The following is a 20,064-nucleotide window of genomic DNA, read 5'->3' as shown; positions in this document are numbered from 1 at the left end:
GTTTACAGTTTTTTTTCCCATGCTTTGTGAAGTATGGCTGCCTTTCCTTGTTACCCTCTGCAAGTTGTACACAAGTAACCAATACCCCCTGAGTTCTGCCCCAATATCTTCTTCCTGTCTGTGCACTTGAGTGGATCCTACAAAAAGAAGTATCTGCTAGAACTGAAATTTGCTTGTCCTTAGTTGTGCTCTACAGGACAATGCTGGATTCTGTATTGCTTCCGTTCCCAGACACAGTCCCTGAAGAAGCTAACCTGCACTTGAGAGCTCAAATAAGATAAATACATATACATAAATCTCAGTGAATATTGGAGGTGAAATACAGCTACTTTGAATGTTTATAATGATAAAACTGTCTCAGTTTTGTATTCAAAGAAAATGAGAAGCCGCATCTTGTACACATAGTTAAACCAAAATTTATATTTTGGTTTGGGGAAAAAAAAAAAAAAAAAAAAAAAACTTAATCTCAGATTTGTCTCTTTATTTTTCCTATAACAATTTTTTTTTATAATGAAAAATTAAATTTATTATAATGAAAAGTGCAGCCATCATTTCTGAGGCTTTTGGGACAGCAATGACTGTAATTACTGTGTCTGCCTACAACAAGAGCACTCTAGATATTTCTACAATGTTTTTATTCTGAAGAATGTAACTGAAAAAGACTGTATATATATGAGCAAGTTATCATATTGATGAAACATGGCAGAACAGAGAGAGTGTACGACTATGTAGCAATACAGGCAGAGCTGTATTGACTACCACTGACTATCACAGCTGGCTGATATACCCATGAGGGAATATGGACAAAGAAGAGATAAAAGGACTCTGGTATGCCATGTAGTTCTGTTTTACCTATATAGCTGAGTAACTTCCCATTCCACAACTGCATTCAGCCCTAGTAATTTTGCAGGTGACAATCCTCCACCCCCGATCACTAATAGGAGACACTAATGACAGAATGGAAAACCTAACCTACCTATAAAGGCATACCTTTAAAATGGTGTGAAAAATGTTAACCAAAAATGTAGTGCATTGATGAGTTATCTACCTGCCATAAAAGTTTTTTGTCTTTTGATTTCTTTATATATTTCTTATATATTTCTTTATATGTCTTTTGTTATTTGACATAACATGTTATACAAAACACTGTTTAAAGAATCTGAACCTTGAAACAACCCATGGCACTTTGACTGAGCATGATTGTAGACGTGGTATACAGAGTGAACAGGCATGTTAAACATGAAAATGTCTGCTTTTACAGCAATACTCTAACCCCTGTTAACCACAAAAATTTTGAACAACTGGGAAATGTGCAGTCAGCTTGTCATTAATACAATACAACACTATTTTTCTTATTTCTGACCGAATGCTTATATACTATTCATTTGGCAGTTCTCCTCAACTTTTCTCTGTTTCTGATTTGAAATCTCAGGTGCATGATAACTTACAGCTAACGCTGTAACTCCTGCATGGGACTGCTAGGTTTTATGATCCTAGGTTAGGTAATTCTCACCACTTCTGTTGATGTTATGAATGGCTAGCATAAAATGAACACATGATTAACTTTACCTAAGTCATAGACATTGACAATAAAAAGAAAATTGTGATTTGCACTGCATAAGCCTAGATAGTTAAAGCAGACCTTTTAAAAACAGGACTGTTTTGAGCGTATTTGAAACTTTTACTCCTTCAAGGTAAGTATTTGAATAAATACAGCTAAGTATATGTATAAATCAGCAACTATACATTCATGAACTGTACAGACGCGGTTGTGTAGCTGGAGGGACTGTTTCACAATCAGAACTTCAGCAGTATCACTAAGGCTACAACTGTTTGACAATGTAGGCAAGTTAATGTTTTCTTTTAAAGAGCATGTCAGAGCATAAGGTACAATTCTACACCTGGAACTGGTATATCACCTGAATTAAGCATGGGGTTTGGTAATTTTGGATTTCTGACAACTTTTTACTTTAATCTTTAAGCTGTATTTTCAATCTCCTCAAAGTTGCATGACCAGACAGACCTAGGATCACTGAGCTCCCCAAACCCTTCCTGAAGCCTTTTCAGAAGTCATTCACTTCATATAGCACGTCACAAAGGATGTCAGATTATTACATACCAGCACCTGGAGACTGTCTTCCTTACAGCTGAGAAGTTACAAGACACAATTGGTTTGTATACCACTTCAGCACCCACAGAAACTGGAATTCAGATTTGGATTCAGTCTCAGGTGCAGTACTTGGAGACTGCAGTCATTCTCTAAATAAGTCAAGAATGACAGACCAACTTTCCATATTTGAAATATATATATATATATATATATTTTTTTTTTTTTTTTCAAACAGAAAGGTACAATATGCAGTACTATGTAATTATTGACATCAGGATATCCATAGGAGATCAAAGGGGAAAAACAACATTTCATTAATGATGTAAGCTGGAAAATGAGTTTTAATGAGTGTTTTTTAAAAGAAGGAAGATGCTTCTATATCCTGTATCAGGACTGAAATAAATTAGCATTACAGTAATAGAAACATGAGAATAAATTAAAGATCAGACTTGCAAAGGATTTTGAGATGATCTAGCTTATTCATTCTCCCAGGCCATAATTGTTATAATTTTGCCTTTCCTAATAACAAAAAGATATAAAACCCTGTAGCTAGGAGCACTGCTAACTGAAGCAGAAATGTATAAAGTATGTTTATGGCAAGGAGTGAGTCAAAGATAAAAGAGGGAAACTATAGTGAGGAACTGGAGGCACTGGTCACACAGCCAAAACAGGCTGCATCCCAAAGTGATTTAATATATTAAGATAAAATATAAAAATAATTTTAAATACTATTAAGTATTAAAATAATGAATTGTTTTTAAAATACTATTTTATAAAGAAATGATGTTATAATAACTTAGTAATTGTAATTTAATACTATAATACAACATATGCAAAATGTAATATGTAATATATAGTGTATAATGTAAGGTTATTATGATGATTATAATGTTTTATATATTGCATGCAATTTACCAATATTTCATAATAAAATTATTATACTAATACATTACTGTTATAATTACTTAAAAAATATCTTTGTGTCCAGAGATACTGAAATCTACAATCTGTTCAGCAGAAAAACCTAATGAGCCAGGAAATTCAACAACATGCTGTTGAGTTTGTTTTATTTAATTCTTGATGGATGAGAAGAGATCTTATTTCTCTCTTCTCATCTTCCTGATGTTTTTGCTCACAACTAGCTCTCTTGTGCACCAAATTATGCTGCCACACTTAGGGTAAAATCCTCCTTCTCTATTTCTCTTACATTTTGGAACAGCCTTCCTGTAATTTTTTGGCTCATTAACTCATAAAATCATATGAAAGTCTCTCATCTTTCAGGTATGAGAGTTTTAGCTTCTCTTTCTTTTTATTGACCTACTAATACAATATTATTCAGACTATGAAAGTTCATATCAAGACATTCTGATCCTAATAGGCTTAGTGCATGCCTCTAAGACTAAATTAATCTCTTTTCAAAACAGAAAAAAAAAAAAACAAAACTATATGAAGTATATCCCTTATAGATATCAGCCCATAAAATTTATTTCGTTTATTCATCATGTATAGAAGCATTCTGTAACATAAATTAAGCTAATTTAGGAGCTTGTTGGTTTTAAAAATGCTACCTAAATTAAAATGGAATGATGCTGTGATATGATCAGAATCACTGACTATTTGAGAATATCTTCAGTACATACTTCTTCCAAACTGATTCATTATAAGAATCCATGGCTTGATTTTCAAAGTTGTGCACTCCTACAAACTAGCAGATGCCTTAGTTACCCATGAAGTTAGCCATTTTTATGTGCAAATAATATATTAGATTATTCACATAAATTATTTTACATGCATGCATTTCATAGTTGTCACTTTCCCTCTGGTGTTTATGGACATAAATAAGGGCTTCAAATAATTAGGAAAATTTATCTGTTACTTTTTCTCTATGTTTCTTCTTACAGAGAACCTTTACTTTGGTTTCGTAGCTGGGGCACCAAACTGTGAACTTTTTGATTATGGTATTGAACTCGGTGAATTTTTCTTTTTAAGTATAAAGCAAAGGAATACGACATTCTTAACAATCTTCCTTTATAACAGTTCCCAGGGCTTGGAGGAAATGGGTCACTGGTGTTGTTAACAGTATTGAACAGTTCACTGATGCGAAGAAATATATTTTTTCTTTCTGACATGGCAAAAGTAACAGAATAGAAAGGCTCTTGTTCATTGGCACTTAACCATGCTGTCTTCTACCAGTCATGCAACAAATACATCTAATATTTTTTAGAAAGGAATCAACAGAGTAATACAACTAGACAACTCAACATTTAATACTGTGTTCCATGCCTGTCAATGACTTACTGTTTAGCCCTGTAGACGTAGTTCATTTAGCCAATGTACAATTGAATATATTGATATGTATGTAAACCATGAAGAGTTTTGATAACATAATTTGCTTAAATGTTTATGCAACATGGTCTGTTTTGATGTTATAAAATGCACATAAGAACATATTGGTTCTTCTACTTAATGGTAGGGCAAGCAGCAGAATGTTAAGAAAGCTGTTTTGAATATTACTTTGCCAAATGCTAGAACTTTAACTTTTTGTTTGTTTGTTTGTTTTAATTTGGGATAAAAATAGTAATCAAAATCTGAATTAGCTAAATTATATATTTATGTCTGTCAGAGCTGTGTATTTCAGTGAAATTGTCCTTCAGTGATGTGTTATGCACTAGCCTTAGAAAAGGTATTAATTGCAATGGAAAACAGGAATCAAAAGAGTAAAATTTCTGAATGTCTTAACTAATGGTGTAATCTTGAAAATTTCCAGCTAGTGATTTACTTTATATGCCTGATGAATTGAATACAAATATTGATTCAAATTGTATTTTATTGCTCAAATATGTAAAATTATTCATATGCTTATGCTTTTTCTAATATCAGAGTCTAAATCTTTATAATACTGTTAAAATTATATACCTCCAAAAATATACATTTATAATTGACTATTGTATGAAAGCTAACTGTGTCTCTAAGTGTTCAGTTTAAGGTATGATACTTGAAAAGTGTTTCTGAAGCACTCTCTGTAAAACATTTGGTAACGAAAACCTGGTTACCATAGTTATTAATTAAAGATTATATATATATATATATATACATCTATCATTATAAGAGTATTGCCTTAAAAATAATAATTAAAAAAAAAATAAAATGAACAACCATGGATTTGTTCTGCTATGAGCATCGGGGTAAATGAGAAAAAAAAAAGTGAAGCAGACCCTAAAGAAAAGAGTATACCCTTGGTACTGTGCCATATTTACCTCTGTTCCAGCAGAATCTACAGAAGGAAAGTCATTCAGAATGGAAGCTTTTATTTTCTTTGTAAGATAAGATTGTGATGCAAGAGGATAAATAAAGTAAAACCAGATGGCAGCACTTTCAGAGAATAAAAATCACATTTACATCTGAACTCTGATGATGTTCAGGTAATCTGGATCCCAAAATTCTGATTGGGATTTATATCTAATCACCTCTGCCTTTTGGTTCACATCAGTGTAAACACTTAGATGAAGGTTTGGGATAATTTCTAAACTAAACAAAGTATCTACATCGCTTTCCAGCTGAAGCCTAGAGATCTATTTGTAATACTGTATTGATCTAATTCTTTTAAGGATTACTGATTTTCAAGTCTGTGAGGACAATCTATAAGTATGGAAAAGAACACAATTTGGACCAATTTTTCAAGTTCAAGGATTTTAATCTTTATCAAAAAGAAATATCATTCTCAAAGTGCAAAGGTAAAAAAAAAAAAAAAGTGCTTTCTATTGGTAAAACAATATTGTCCAAGCAGAATTTATTGCATAATAAGAGCAAATGCATTTTACCAATTACCGTGTTTATAAGTAAATATGCATCAATAAAGTCTCTATAAGGAGAATCAGCAACTCAGCCATCAGCTTTATTTTAAGATTAGACTACAGTTTCTAGTGTTGATGTTATCAAGAACACTATTATAAATAAAAGCACATTCCTCACATGCAAGGTGAGTCTGAATTCTCTAAAACTCTAAAATGTAACTATTTTAGAGTATTTTATATAGAAAGCATTTCTATTCACTGTCAGTACTCATACAATCCGTTGAATGAATACTCCGGGACTTCACTGGTTTTCTATTTGGCATCTGAAAATAAATATTTCAAGTAACATATTTTATTGTTTAAAACTTAACCATCAAGTAATATCAATGATCATACGCAATACTATCTGCTAGCATTAATCACTATCAGTTAAAGTACTTAAAGACTCATGAAAAGTGAGTACATTTTTTTTTTTTTAAAGAACAAGTATTCCATGTAGCATTGCTCATTTTTCATCTAATTGACATATACACCTAAATTATATATACAGATACTGTGAAGATCATGCAGAAAATGACATTTACCCACTAAGGAATATCAAAGATGCAGATGCAAATTCTTATTATTGAAGACGGAGGGGAAGGATTTTGTTACACATCATAGTTTGCGTCTCTTAAACTATACATCTCAGGGTAATTGCAAAGGTGTCTAGTTATCTGCCATGTATGAACTCTTTCCTACAGACCTCAATCATATCAGCAATTAACACTGAACCACAGATGATTCTATATATACATATACAGTTACACATATCTGTAAATTTTATAGGTTGCTTCTTTTTGTCTTTGTCAGAGATTAGATCAGTGTGAACAGAGTTTGTGTAACAAGGGATCTAATCTGCATGATAGAACATATGAAGTCTTCAGATGCATGAGAAAACTTTAAAGTTTGGGTGCCAAAGGCCATCAGATAGAAAACTTAACGCATTCAGTAACCCTTCTGCCTGCATACTAAACCAATCTTCACAGTCAAGGCACTGTATCTGGGCTATCAGATACAAAAAGTCTGCAATTAAAGCATGCCTGCCTTCACCACTGGCTTTGTAGAGAGTGGTGTAAATCTCTGTGTATGTTAACCAGATATTTATGAGGTGCCACAAGGCGCTTTCCAAAGTACACATAGAGCAATGTCATTGAATCTACCACAAGTGCTCTGTTCTGTTCATTGGTATTATAGAAGTGCTGCCCAACTGTCTAGGGCAGGAACTGCGCAGCCAACCAGAGCCAAGAGGAGTTTCAGAGGAAATGTCAGATGGAGAGATTATAAGTATATGCAGTGGAATTTGGCCATGCCACTGGAATTAACACTTTCAGCTCTTCTGAAAAACATTATGGGATCTTGAAAAAATGCAAGCAGTTGGGATGTTTCATAACTCATCCAAACATAATGTTCTTCTATAACATGAAGCTCCCTGAAACCATAATGGAAAATACGTAGATAATTATCTTAGAGGGTTACAGAGGTACCTAGAAGCTAGCATGACTTAAATGATATTCCTAATTTATACATGTGTGAAAAAGCAGAAAATTAGGTCTTGGGTTTCCTCACTTTCTTCCTTGGGAGGGGCAACAACCTTATGAAATCCTAGCTCATTTGTTAGGCATTTCCAGAGCAGAGTAAAAGCTGTGCCAAATGTTGCAAATCACATGTGGTCTGAGCTCAGAGAACCCAAGACTATTTCATTTACAAGGAAATAAAATTTACTGTAACTTGAATCATGATCACACAGGGGAAGACCTGTTTCTCTATTCCCCGTATTCTGAACCTCCTTGATACTGACTTAAGTACTTTCAGGTTGTATTTTTTCAAGCCATGCTCTGCGACATGGATTTTATCATCTGTAATTAGAACTACAATGCCAATGCACACATATACCATTACACATTGCTTTTTGGAGACATTTTTAAAGACTTCATAGTTTAGTTTATATTAACTATAAATTAGTCTGATTTCATTATTAAATGAAAAAAAAAAAAGTATAAACACCTTCAGAGAATGTTCTGAATGAAGTAGCCAATTTGGTTTTAAAGATTCACTGTAAGGGAAGAATTATTCTGAGTAATCTTTTGTTGTTTCAGAGAAGGATTTTTATTTATTTATTTATTTATTTATTTAACATTTTTAAAGTCTATGCATGTAAAAGATGTTAAAAAATAGAGATATCTTAATTGCTTAGGGAATGAATCCTAAAGAAAACTGGTGTCATCTGGATATTTTAATTCCTAAATACCATTTTGACATCTCAGCAGTCTATGCAAAAGCTATTTATTTGATGCTTTATCCTGAACAATTAATTATGGTTTTGATTTAGTTTAATATCTATGACCAAAACTGAAATTGAGAGAATGTCTTGGATGAAGTTAAAATATGCATTTTAAAAATTTTCTTATAAAAATAAAAGCTTCTTTATATTCTATTAGGGCATTTTAAACAAATCAGAGCAATGAGAATGATGACCTGAACTTAGGCTTGGTTTCACTATCTGCAAATCCGCTTCATAATCCCATAATTTGATCCAGATCAGACAATTATGTTCCTGACAAATCAGTCAGAATATATGCTCTGGAGTTTTTATGCTGGCATTATGCCAGCCACAGAAGGACAGCTGTTACATTGCTTGGCACAAAACCTGCTCATTCAAAATTAATACATCACAATTTTTGATCATATTTAAAGCAATAGACTAAATTATAGTTACTTAACATATTGTATCAGCTAGCCAGAACAAATCTAAACCCAAATTCTAAGCATTTGAAAACTGGATTTTCTGCCCTGATGACCAGTACACAAAAGCAGCAACACAAAAGACATTGTTAGTGGTCCACCTCCCATTATAAAGAGGAGACCCAAGGAGTCACTCTCTGTCACAGAGACTGTACAAGACCCAAGTTTGGTGCCCTCATCTAACTCTGAGGTCTCAAAAAATACACTTCTCACCCTTTCAGAAAGGTTTACTAATCCTCCTGCCATCCACTCTTAGGGTGATGTATTTCTCTGTTTTTTCTTTTGATGTTTTTCTACTTTGTATTAGATCAGAGGAAACATAAAAGCACCAATGTAGTGTGACATTTAAGGCAAATATTCTGGACACTGGTGTTTGTGATTTCATTTCAGGGAATGTTTGCATATTTAGGATGAAACAAAACTTTTTTTTTTTTTTTTTTTAGAAGAGAGTGACTGATAGCTTCTATATTTTTTTAAGTAGGTTAGTTAGTGCATTCTAATAAGATTTGGGAGATGTGTGTATGACAGATTCCAGGATATAATTTGATATACATTAGTAGTGGCTCATGGCTTCTTTTCCCAAATCATGACTAATCTGAATCATGAATCTTCCATAAGAAAATTTATGCATCCTCTCCTCTCCTCTCCTCTCCTCTCCTCTCCTCTCCTCTCCTCTCCTCTCCTCTCCTCTCCTCTCCTCAACAAGGGAATATTGTGGCACAGCCGTATATTGACTCCAGCTCTCCTGACACTGCTTGGCATTCAAAAAACAAGACTACCTTCAAATGTGAATTCAGACTTCAGCAATCTGACGGTGTTTGTACATAAAATTTCAGTTTGGCCTAGAAGGCTATTTCAACAAACAAAATCCCCTTGAATCTACATTTTCCTGTAGATCGTGAGTGTTCAGATTGCATGTTTAGGCTGAGGCTATATCATGTTAAAAGAGATGGCCTGGTTTCTGAGGGATAGGTTTGGCACAAAACTGCAACAGGATCAGAGGACTACAATGAGTCCCCTCAAACTGGTTTCCTCAGCCCCAGCTGAGAGTCTGGACGACTGGAAAACTGTTTTAAAGAAGAAGCTTTTAATTTTCAAATGTTTTGCTTTTTTTTTTTTTTTTTTTTCCTTTATTTATTTTTCCTATGTGAACTGCCCAGTACAGTAGTACATAGATTAAGACAGCATTTGGTATTTTGAATAGTTTTGTTCTTTGAGTCCTGCTTGGGTAAAAAAAACAAGTGCAACAACTAATAACTTTCATTTTGTAACTTTGTATACCTTATTTTCACAAATGGAAATATTCATAGGAATTACTGTAAATTCTTTCCACTGCAACAATATGTCTGTACATCTCTAGCATAAGTAAGCAGAAGTCACGGTAGTAGCATCTAATTTTTCATGACAGAAGGTTCATTTCTGTGCTTGCTTGATTGTATGGAAAGCATATTAATTAAGCATATAGATTTCATACAGATTTTATGAGATTAAAAATGACTTTTATTTGAAAGAGAACTTCATCTTAGTTTGTGGAATGACACAATTTCAGAAGGATGGCTTTGAGTGTGAGTGCACATATGAGTGTTGGGTTTACTCATTTCTGAATACCCTGCACTAAGTGTAAATCCATGAATATGACAAAATGACAAAACCCATGAGAATTCTTAGGGAGAGTTTGAGGGTCTCCCTCAGTCTTTTCTCAGCATTCCTCATTTTTAAAGTTTCCCCATTTCCTTTAAAAGTGATACCAAGCAGTTAAGGTTTGTGATGTCAATTCTATTGCACAGTACTTCTAATTTGTAAGAATGAATGGACTAACCTCTGCACGCGATGGCAATGATGGTTTCATTTTTTTCTGTGCCTATCTAAGCCTATTTGAATGTAGTGCCAAATTTTGATTGCAATGTTCAAATGTACATTCTTACTTTGTCTAGCTCTTTTTATGCCGAAATCAGCTTTTGGTTTTACCTCATCCTCCTTTAAAAGGTTCTGTTCCAAGAAAATTCAACCTCAGAGGGTCCATGCTTCAGTTATTAGAGAATCACTTCCAGAGGAAATTATAATTAAAAATTATAATAATGTTGAAAAAAAAATAGAAAATCTTATAAATGTGATTCCTTTCTTAAAACAAATCAGAGTACAATTTTGTTTTTGTTCATTTTAAACACAGCTGGTTAAGATCATGCAACTTTATAATAATTAGAACACAATTCCCCCAGATCTGCTGTTATTGTAACAATTCATTAAACAGTCCAGGTGTGAAATATGAGGGATTTGATTACTCATGGGATTAGTAAGAGCATACAGAGTTTTTCACATCTAAGTCATTGGTTTGAATCCAGCCTAGTCCTATAGTCAGCAGCTCTTGAGTTTTTATGCTCTAATGATTCTTCCATAGCTCACGGGATATACCTGTGTAGTTGCAGTCTCATTCCCAAGTGTCTAACTCACAAAATTTCTGAACATTACCTTGACATTTCTGGCTAATGGGATGAACAGTAAAAATAAAAATATAGACTGATTTCTTTTCTCTTCAGTGGTCCAGTTTTGAGATACAATGGGGAATTTGTAGAGATGATGTCCTAAACATTCTTTCAATGGTAGACTATAAAGGAGGTTGTTTTCCAAATATTTTAACTTACCATCTTCAGTTAGTTTCAGAAATAGTTTTTATTATACCTAACCATTATTCCAGCTAGCCCTCTGCCTGAAAGCAGAGAGTGATTTCAAGGCAGAAGACCTTATATAAAGAAAGGCTGATTTTCTGTTTGTTATCAAGACTTTGTATACATGTACATATATTTTTGGTAAAGATTTTCTTATATTGAAAGATGTAGGATAAGCAATGGTAGTGAGTTGCCTCATGTCCCAGTGGCCTGCGAGCATCTGGTCTTTAATTCATGTAAATAGTGGTTGGTGAAGTAATAATACATAAATGAAAGAAATCTGGGGCAATACTTACATAAATGATTAGCAGCAAGCAAAAAAAAATTCTAAACTTATTTTATTTTATGCAAACTATTTACACTTCTCTGTACAATCCTTCAAAGTGTTTTTATGTCTAGTCTCCAGGTCATTTTTAATTTTTATCTAAGTCACCAGGCCATTTTAATTTTTTTCTAAGTCACCAGGTAAATGCTTCAGTTAGGAGTTCTGCTGCCATTGGATTGGGATTGGGCCATCCTTGCTGCTTTGATGTAACATAAGTTTCTGTGTACCAGGTGGTCTTTCCTGCTGTTTATAGTGCAGCCTAGGGAGGTCTGTCAGATGTAACAGCTCTTCTTTATCTGCATGGAATTTGGGTAAATCACAACAGAACAGATGGAAAAATAGTCATGTACCACCACGGTCCCACCCTGTAGCAGCAGCTTGTAAAATTCCACAAACATACCCAACTCCCCAAAAGAGACAAAAAGTCTGATGGGTATGTTTCTGAACTGCTGGAGGATAATCATTTTGTTTATACATAACCCTAAGTCTGGGAATTAGGAAAAGAGAACCAAACTGACAAACAACTTAAATATCACAGTTGTTCTGTACATATGTTTGACAATTATATTTCAGATTTCTGTAGCAAAACATTGAAAAATTGGAAGTTATAACCTAATCTACTGTGGCAATTCAAAATACATGTAAGGCCCTTTCCCTTCCCTTCCCTTCCCTTCCCTTCCCTTCCCTTCCCTTCCCTTCCCTTCCCTTCCCTTCCCTTCCCTTCCCTTCCCTTCCCTTCCCTTCCCTTCCCTTCCCTTCCCTTCCCTTCCCTTCCCTTCCCTTCCCTTCCCTTCCCTTCCCTTCCCTTCCCTTCCCTTCCCTTCCCTTCCCTTCCCTTCCCTTCCCTTCCCTTCCCTTCCCTTCCCTTCCCTTCCCTTCCCTTCCCTTCCCTTCCCTTCCCTTCCCTTCCCTTCCCTTCCCTTCCCTTCCCTCCCCTTCCCTCCCCTTCCCTCCCCTCCCCTCCCCTCCCCTCCCCTTCCCTCCCCTCCCCTCCCTTCCCTTCCCTTCCCTTCCCTTCCCTTCCCTTCCCTTCCCTTCCCTTCCCTCTTTCATTTTTATAAATATAGCATGATCATATATACATTATTAACAATCTATATTTCTTCCAATCTAATTTCTTTCTACTTGTTCCAGTTTATTTCCAACTCCCATTTGCTTATAAATTGAAAGGAAAACTCTCAGAAGTATATGTATGCCCATTAATCTAAAACAAAAAATATGATCAGCTAAAACTCATTTGAATATTAACATTGATTCCGTCTATGATTCTAACTATATGAAAAGTGTAGATGGGAAGATGGTTCAGTCTTATAGGAATTTTATTCAGTTAGGAATTACTAAGGTTCTTTTCTTTATCATTTCATTTGTAAAAGATAAATGACAATTCCCTCTCTCACAGGAGAGATGCAACAGCACAGTGTGCATTATGGAGTGTTCAGATGGTTTGATATTGAGTAGTATATAAGTATATTTGTACAATAATATTTGACAGAAAGACACCATTAAGTTCTTACATGTCTAGGAAGTTATGAACAACCCTCTGCCCATCTGCTTCACTTGGCAAGTTCATAATTTTGGAGCTGAAATCAGTCTACTTGTATAAGCAGAGGCCAGAATTAAACTAATTTTGTGGACATATTTATCTGCAATAAATAAACCTAACTTTGCACAATGTGTTTTAATAAAACAGTTTTTTTTTTTTTTTTTAATAAAATGGATAATATTATGAACCATGAAATTCCATTATATAGGGAACATGTTTGCTGTTATATTATCTGATTTTTGTACCTAGCTCTTTCTAATGATTCCGTATCTGACTTTTAAAAAATTAATTACCAGGAGGAGCACATTTTGTTTTATGAATATAAAAAACTAACACAACTTACACAAGAGTCTGATATATTACTGAACTCTCTAGACACCACTATATTATAAATAATAATGTGGCAAAAATGGATTTTTACCCTATATGCAAATTTAGGACAACAATTAATTCTGTTTTTCACATATTCAGAAAACTTTTCTTTAAATATAAAGATTCTAGTGTTAAAGTTTATTTCATTTGCCAGTACCACTGGAAAAAAAAAAAAAATAAAAAATCCTTTGTCAGCTACTTGTAATGCGAAGTCCTTACTGGAAAATAAACCCTTCCCTTTAGGCATTCTCATCCTCACTGAACTGTTTCCATTAATTAAAGGTAGCACAGAAAAAGCTCTGTGTTGTCTAAGATGAAAAAAACAGAGAGTGAGAAAAAGACAAAACAAAAAACGGAAGTGTCTTAGCAGTTTCCACTTCTTCTTTGGAGGTTACTTATGTTTCCTTTTTACACTGCTTTCTTTTGCCAAGGGAAAAAAAAAAAAAAAAAAAAAAAGAAAGAAATGAATAAAGGGGTGCCCCATCAAGCATCCTGTGTGTCAGAGTATACTGTGAATTTCAGAGCTATACGCCAGTGAAAACACACACATAAAAGAAAAGCAGCATTAATCAGCAATTGCAGACTAAAACTAACAGCTCTTCATTTCCAACTAAAAATAAAACTGTTTAGTGCTGATGCAACTATATATTTCATGTGATCTTCAATTTAATATTTTCTGACATATTTAAGATCAGTACTTGAGGCCGTGGTAGGTAAATAATAACTTTCAAAGACAGTTAATATTTTAATTTAAGACCACCGGTCTGTGCTATCGCACCCTAGAATAATTATTTTTCTTACCCTGCAGGGCCCAGTGTATGCTAGATCATGAGATTGTTGTTATAAGAGACAATATCATCCAACAGTTAGAAAAAAAAAAAAATCCACTAATAGTTTTTTTGGGTCACTGTGGAAATTTGGGGAAGTTTCTTAATTGTTTTTGCCCTGATTCAGGGAAAATTTAAGTATATTCTTAGCATATAATTTTTGTCCTGCTGATTTCCAGAACTATATATGCCTGTTTAGATTGCTGTCTTGAACAAGGGTGCTTCCCTATACTAATTCACTCTATTGTAGTATTTCATATTTATATTGAGTATGGTTATTTTTATTCTATCAACACATTCTGAAATATAATTTCTGTTTATAAGGTACTTTGACATCTTAGAGCAAATTTTTAAATGCAATTTTAATATGCAATTCATAAGCTAAGTGATTTCACAGAGAAAAGAACCATTTTCATGTGTTGGGCAAGTTCTGTTACAAATTTTCAAACTTCTACTACATGTATGTGAATGTGGCCTGTTCTGGAAACTACATTTCTTGTTAAGTGATTAGCTAAATAGTTATCTCTGTGCACTAAAAATCAACATTTTGACCTTGTGACATTTTTTAGGAGTCTTTCACAGTCAGAACAGAAAACAGATTGTATTCATGATTGAGTAATGAGACTTTGTGAGCAAGGTGGATAGGAAAAGTTTTAAAAGGAGAACAAACAGATGTATTTATCTTATGCATCTTATTCTGTTTGACTTCTTAAATGTATTCTACCTCTTGAACCTTGTGAATGTCTTTGAAAAAATAAAAAAGACAATTAGAATAACAGCTACAGCTGAAGTAAACAATCATTAGGCATATACTGCCGCTCTCTGTGCAACCAGCTTGAAAATATTGTTGTGTCTGCACTTCAGCATTTTAGTATGATGTCTAATGATGTTTTTTCCCAGTTTCAGTGCTTCTAAAATACTGCTGAAAGCTGAAATTTTCCCTTTGCTTGAACTGCTACTTAGTTTTGTGTATATGGGATTTATGAAGTACCGTGTGTTTAAATCATAAATCTCAGATTAAATCTGCTTGGAAGTGCTCTGAAATAAAGTAAATAAATAAAATCAGCATCCTAACAAATAAAAGTTTTGAGACTTACTTCCATAAAGATGTTATGGACAAAATTGATCTTAAATGTCTTACGCAACAGTTGTTGATTTTCCAGTTCTCTTGTTTTAATTGTACTTCCTTTAATTCAATCCTTTATCCAACCTTCAATAGAGACATAGTTCTGGCCAAGAAATAATGAAAACAACACACAATGCCAGGGCTCCCCATCTCCCTGGCTGTTTTGCTAACAGAAGAAGGTTTGTACAAATTTTGTACATCTTCTGTCACCTGATATTCAAGATCATTGCCTAAACAAGAGAGAAAAAATATCCATATAATGATAAAGCTTATATTTTCATGTTCCTTAGATTGTGTAGACATTGTATTATTAGGAAGTCAGTCTGTCAGGAAAAAAGAAAGTCTATGTAAAGAAATTTTTATTGGCTCTGTGTTATGTTATGGTACTTTTATTAGATGGTGACATTCCTGAGACAGCACCTGCTGTGTGCAATTGGGCTTTTAGCCAGAAAAGAAATAAAAAGGAAATGTGTGGCTTAAGTCTGAGTAGCAATGGGCTTCCATTACCGTAACAAATACACACATGCCTGAACAGTTGGAAAGTTGGAGTGAATCACAGTTATAAGTACTGGGGATAAGTATATGTATAAATGGCATTGTCATCACTACGGCTTTCAGAGCAACAAAGATATAACATGTCTCTTCTACATCTGTTCTCCTTTCCCCTGCAAGTGTGACTATTGAATGACATTTTCTACCCCAATGTGGATGAAAGCAGAGAACTTTTTCCTTTCTTCATCTGTGGATTTATTAGCTCTCTCTGGCCCATTCTACTGCCAAAGCAACAGAATCTGTAATGAGAAAAAAAATAAGATAGCATAAAATTCTATTTATCCTTATATCCCTATAAATCTGGAGTAGCTCTAGATTTACTGCTGTATGAATGTGGCTGAAGGTAGAGTTATATCTAGAAATATTTGTGGGTTTCTAGGGCTGCTCGAAGAATAACTATTCTGCATGTGTTAACATTCACTCCCTAAAGCCAAAGGAGCTCAACAAATCCAAAGCAAAATGTACTTTTCAGGCATGATATAACTGATCATTTCTAATTTGTGGGTTCTGCATTTCAGTTCTTTTTCAGAAGAGGGTTATTTTGGCCTTTGAGACAACTGTCTGTTTAAGCTCAAGGGTGTTGATTTTATAGAATTAGACCAGATGACCATAACTTGCTGTGAGGCAAGTGCAAGTAATTGCCCAGTGCAAGTAGTTGCTCAGGATTTTAATGGAAGATGGGTAAGGCACAAATCAATTGTTCTCCAGATGACCATAACTTGCTGTGAGACAAGTGCAAGTAATTGCTCAGTGATTTAATGGGAGATGGGTAAGGCACAAATCAATTGTTCTCTGTGTGATAGTCACAATCCTCTGCTAGGTATAGGACTAAAGCAAACATTTCATAGGTTGAGTAATAGTACCTAATGTAAGCTTATTGTTATCATTATTGCTATTCTCTTGTTTAGCATCTGTCTCAATGTTTTGGACATTTCCTAAATATTCAAGACAATTTCCATAGTGGGAAACCTCATGATGATTGGAACGCATTGAGAGATCCTTGGCTATGTTTAGAAGGTATGGTTAAATATTACTTCATGGGAGGTCTTATGAGGTTGGAGATAGAGTGAATGCATAAGTTTCTGTAACGCTTATGAGAAAAAAAAATTCTTACGCAACTCAATGGCATGAAATCATAACTCGTTTTGTAACTAGTAGAAAAATATGTTTCCCTGGATCTTGGTTCCAAACTGTGGGTAGCGTGGCAGCGTAGGAGTATGTAAAGGAAATGATAATGAAGTGTTTTCTAATGTGTTCTCTTTTGAGCCTTGCTAGTGTGAAGGTATAATAACGTGAGAGCAAAAGAGAGCTTTTAACAACTTGAAATTGGACACACTCTTTTCTGCTGATAGCCTTCATTTACACACAGTCTTGCACCTGTCTCCTCTCATAAAAATCTTTACGTATTCTGTTTTGCATATGCTGTTCCATCTTTTGGTTATAGGGTTTGAAAAGAGGATGAAAGTAAGTGGAAGTACTATTCTCCAAATATTTGGCATATTATTTAAACATCAGTCCCAAACAGATTGCTTCTGAAACAGGATCAGAAATAGAGAGTCTTAAACACTTTGTTCCCACCCATCAGTGGTACCTGCTCTACTTGAAGAATAATGGATGTAGTTTTCTTTTTATCTCCATTTCCCTCCTAGACTGAGCTGTTCTTCCTGACCCCTCAACACTGAGGTATTTACATTGCTACAGGTCACATAACCTGAATCCCTTATCTGCAATCAGCCTTTCTACCTGTGTTGCAAATGAGAGACAGCATGTTCACTAACTGAGGCAAAAGGGACTATATCACCAAGTACTTCATAAACATGTGCTTCTTTAAAAAGCAATATGTTTGTTCTCTATAAACACAGATTTTTCTGTTTGACATATTCCCTGTCTTTACCCTGTTTATTGCACCAAATTGTTAACATGAGAAGCAATGCAAATTTATATGGGGATTCAAAGAAAATTAACACTTAGAAATACTGCATTAATCGTCTTCTTTCCATTTTGCATGTTGTATTTTGTTTTGGTCTTTAAAACAGATTCAGCCTGGCAGCATTAAGCAGGGATATTATAGATCTCATGGTATCATTGTGCAAGTCATTTAAAGAGTTTGATGGCTTAATTGTCATTAAAAATAAAGGTAGAAAGGTTGTAAAGGTCATAGAGGCAATGGCTGCTATGACTTTTAGGTTCAGAATAGTCAACACAGTTCTACTTATAACCGTAAGCACATAATGGTTGTCAATTCTTCACTAAGGAAAATATGAAAACATGGTGTTTAGAGATCACTTAAGTAAATTTAATAAAGGTTAATTTCTACATCTTTCCCAGAAGGAGCACTGGGACAAGAAAAAAAAAAAAAAAAAAAAAAGAATAAGAGTCCCCAGGAAAAGCACAGGGAAAGCTTGTCAGCTTGTCATTATAATAAGATTCTACCAATGTAACGTCACCTATGAATCAATTCTTCTGCAGCAGTGTTCAAAGTAGATAAAGCCTCATTCAAGGACTTGAGGGCTCTGAAATTTCTGAAACTTTGAAGTCCCTTTGAAGGTAAGACTTTACTCCTCCTTCAAGAAACATAAGTTTAAAATCCAAATTACAGATATGTGGCTTTGGGAGTGGGTAGGGAGGGATGGGCTCCCTTTTTCCTCTCTAGAATTTGTGGATCTGCCTGTCTGTAAAGTGCATAGGAATCATGTTGTCTTCATGAAGCTCTACAGTCACACTGCATTTTTAGAAATTGCAAGCATGTGAACTAATATCACACTTTCAACCTTGTACTGTATGTTGTCTCCTGTCCCCCTGAAATAACTTTTTCTTCTATGTTGTTTTTTAAAATGGGTTTCAAATACAAGATTGAAAAGTGATTTTTTTTTTCTTAAATAGATCAGATGAGAAAATATTTCTCATTTTAATTACAAGATGAGGCTTAGTATGAAATGCTAGATGTTGGTCCAAATACTCATTTTTTTCTTCTGATGTAGGTCAAGAGTAATTCATTTATATTAACAAAAATATAGCACTATCAGTAATAAAAATGCAGCCTACAAAAATAGCTAATTATGTCACCTTACTTTGCTGATTTCCCCTTCCCTCTCTTAAGGAAAAGCAGAAGGGAATTGATGAGAACGTATTCCAATACCCATTATCCTTCCTTGTTCATCTCCAGTAATCTGTCATGTATCACATTTTCCATCCTTGAAGGCATAAAGTGGATGTTAGTGTTAATAGCTGCATCATGTATATCCTGGCTGTACACACCCTTGTTTGACACACTAGATTGGTGAATGGCGTTTACCTTGACAAAAAGAGTTGTGTAAGCCTTTTCTTTTTATGCTTTTATGCACATCTAACACTTCCCTAAATGCGAGTAAGGAATGGAGTTTCTGTTTGGATTGTAACTGATTTTCATACTATTCAAAAATGAATCAAATACTGTGTAAGACAAATAAACAAAGCTTGGCAAGTGTCACCAAAACAACTGACTGGATCATTCTTCTACTAGAATAATATTGGCAAAGAGACTGTGATTTTGTTTGGTCTTCATAGTTTGCACTTAGAATATTTTATAAGTCAATAATGATTTTTCAAGAGTCCCCTGTGCAGTTGCAATAGATTTCGTCCACACTGAATTATAGTTCAGTATGATATTTATATATGGAAAATGAGCACAACAGGCCAAAAATTAGAATAAATTTCACCGCATGAGCTGGACAGTAAGGCAATTAAATATATGAATATGGGAGGACTTAATGTTTTAGATCAGTACCAATTTTCCTTCCAGTTCAGTCTGTGATCTCTTTCTGGCCTTGACACATATTATAGATCAGAAAAGGAGCACACAGTATTCACAGGATATAACAGTTGTTTATTTATGATTCAGTCAGGGATTTCTGTTTTGTTTTCTATTTATTTATTTCTATGGGAATAAAATATCTGATCAATTTCTGTGAAGGAAAAGGAATAAC

The sequence above is a fragment of the Cygnus atratus genome, chromosome 5, assembly GCF_013377495.2.
Source record: "Cygnus atratus isolate AKBS03 ecotype Queensland, Australia chromosome 5, CAtr_DNAZoo_HiC_assembly, whole genome shotgun sequence".
NCBI classification, from domain to species: domain Eukaryota; kingdom Metazoa; phylum Chordata; class Aves; order Anseriformes; family Anatidae; genus Cygnus; species Cygnus atratus.
The sequence above is the reverse complement of the archived record's forward strand: the minus strand, read 5'-3'. Positions refer to the sequence as shown.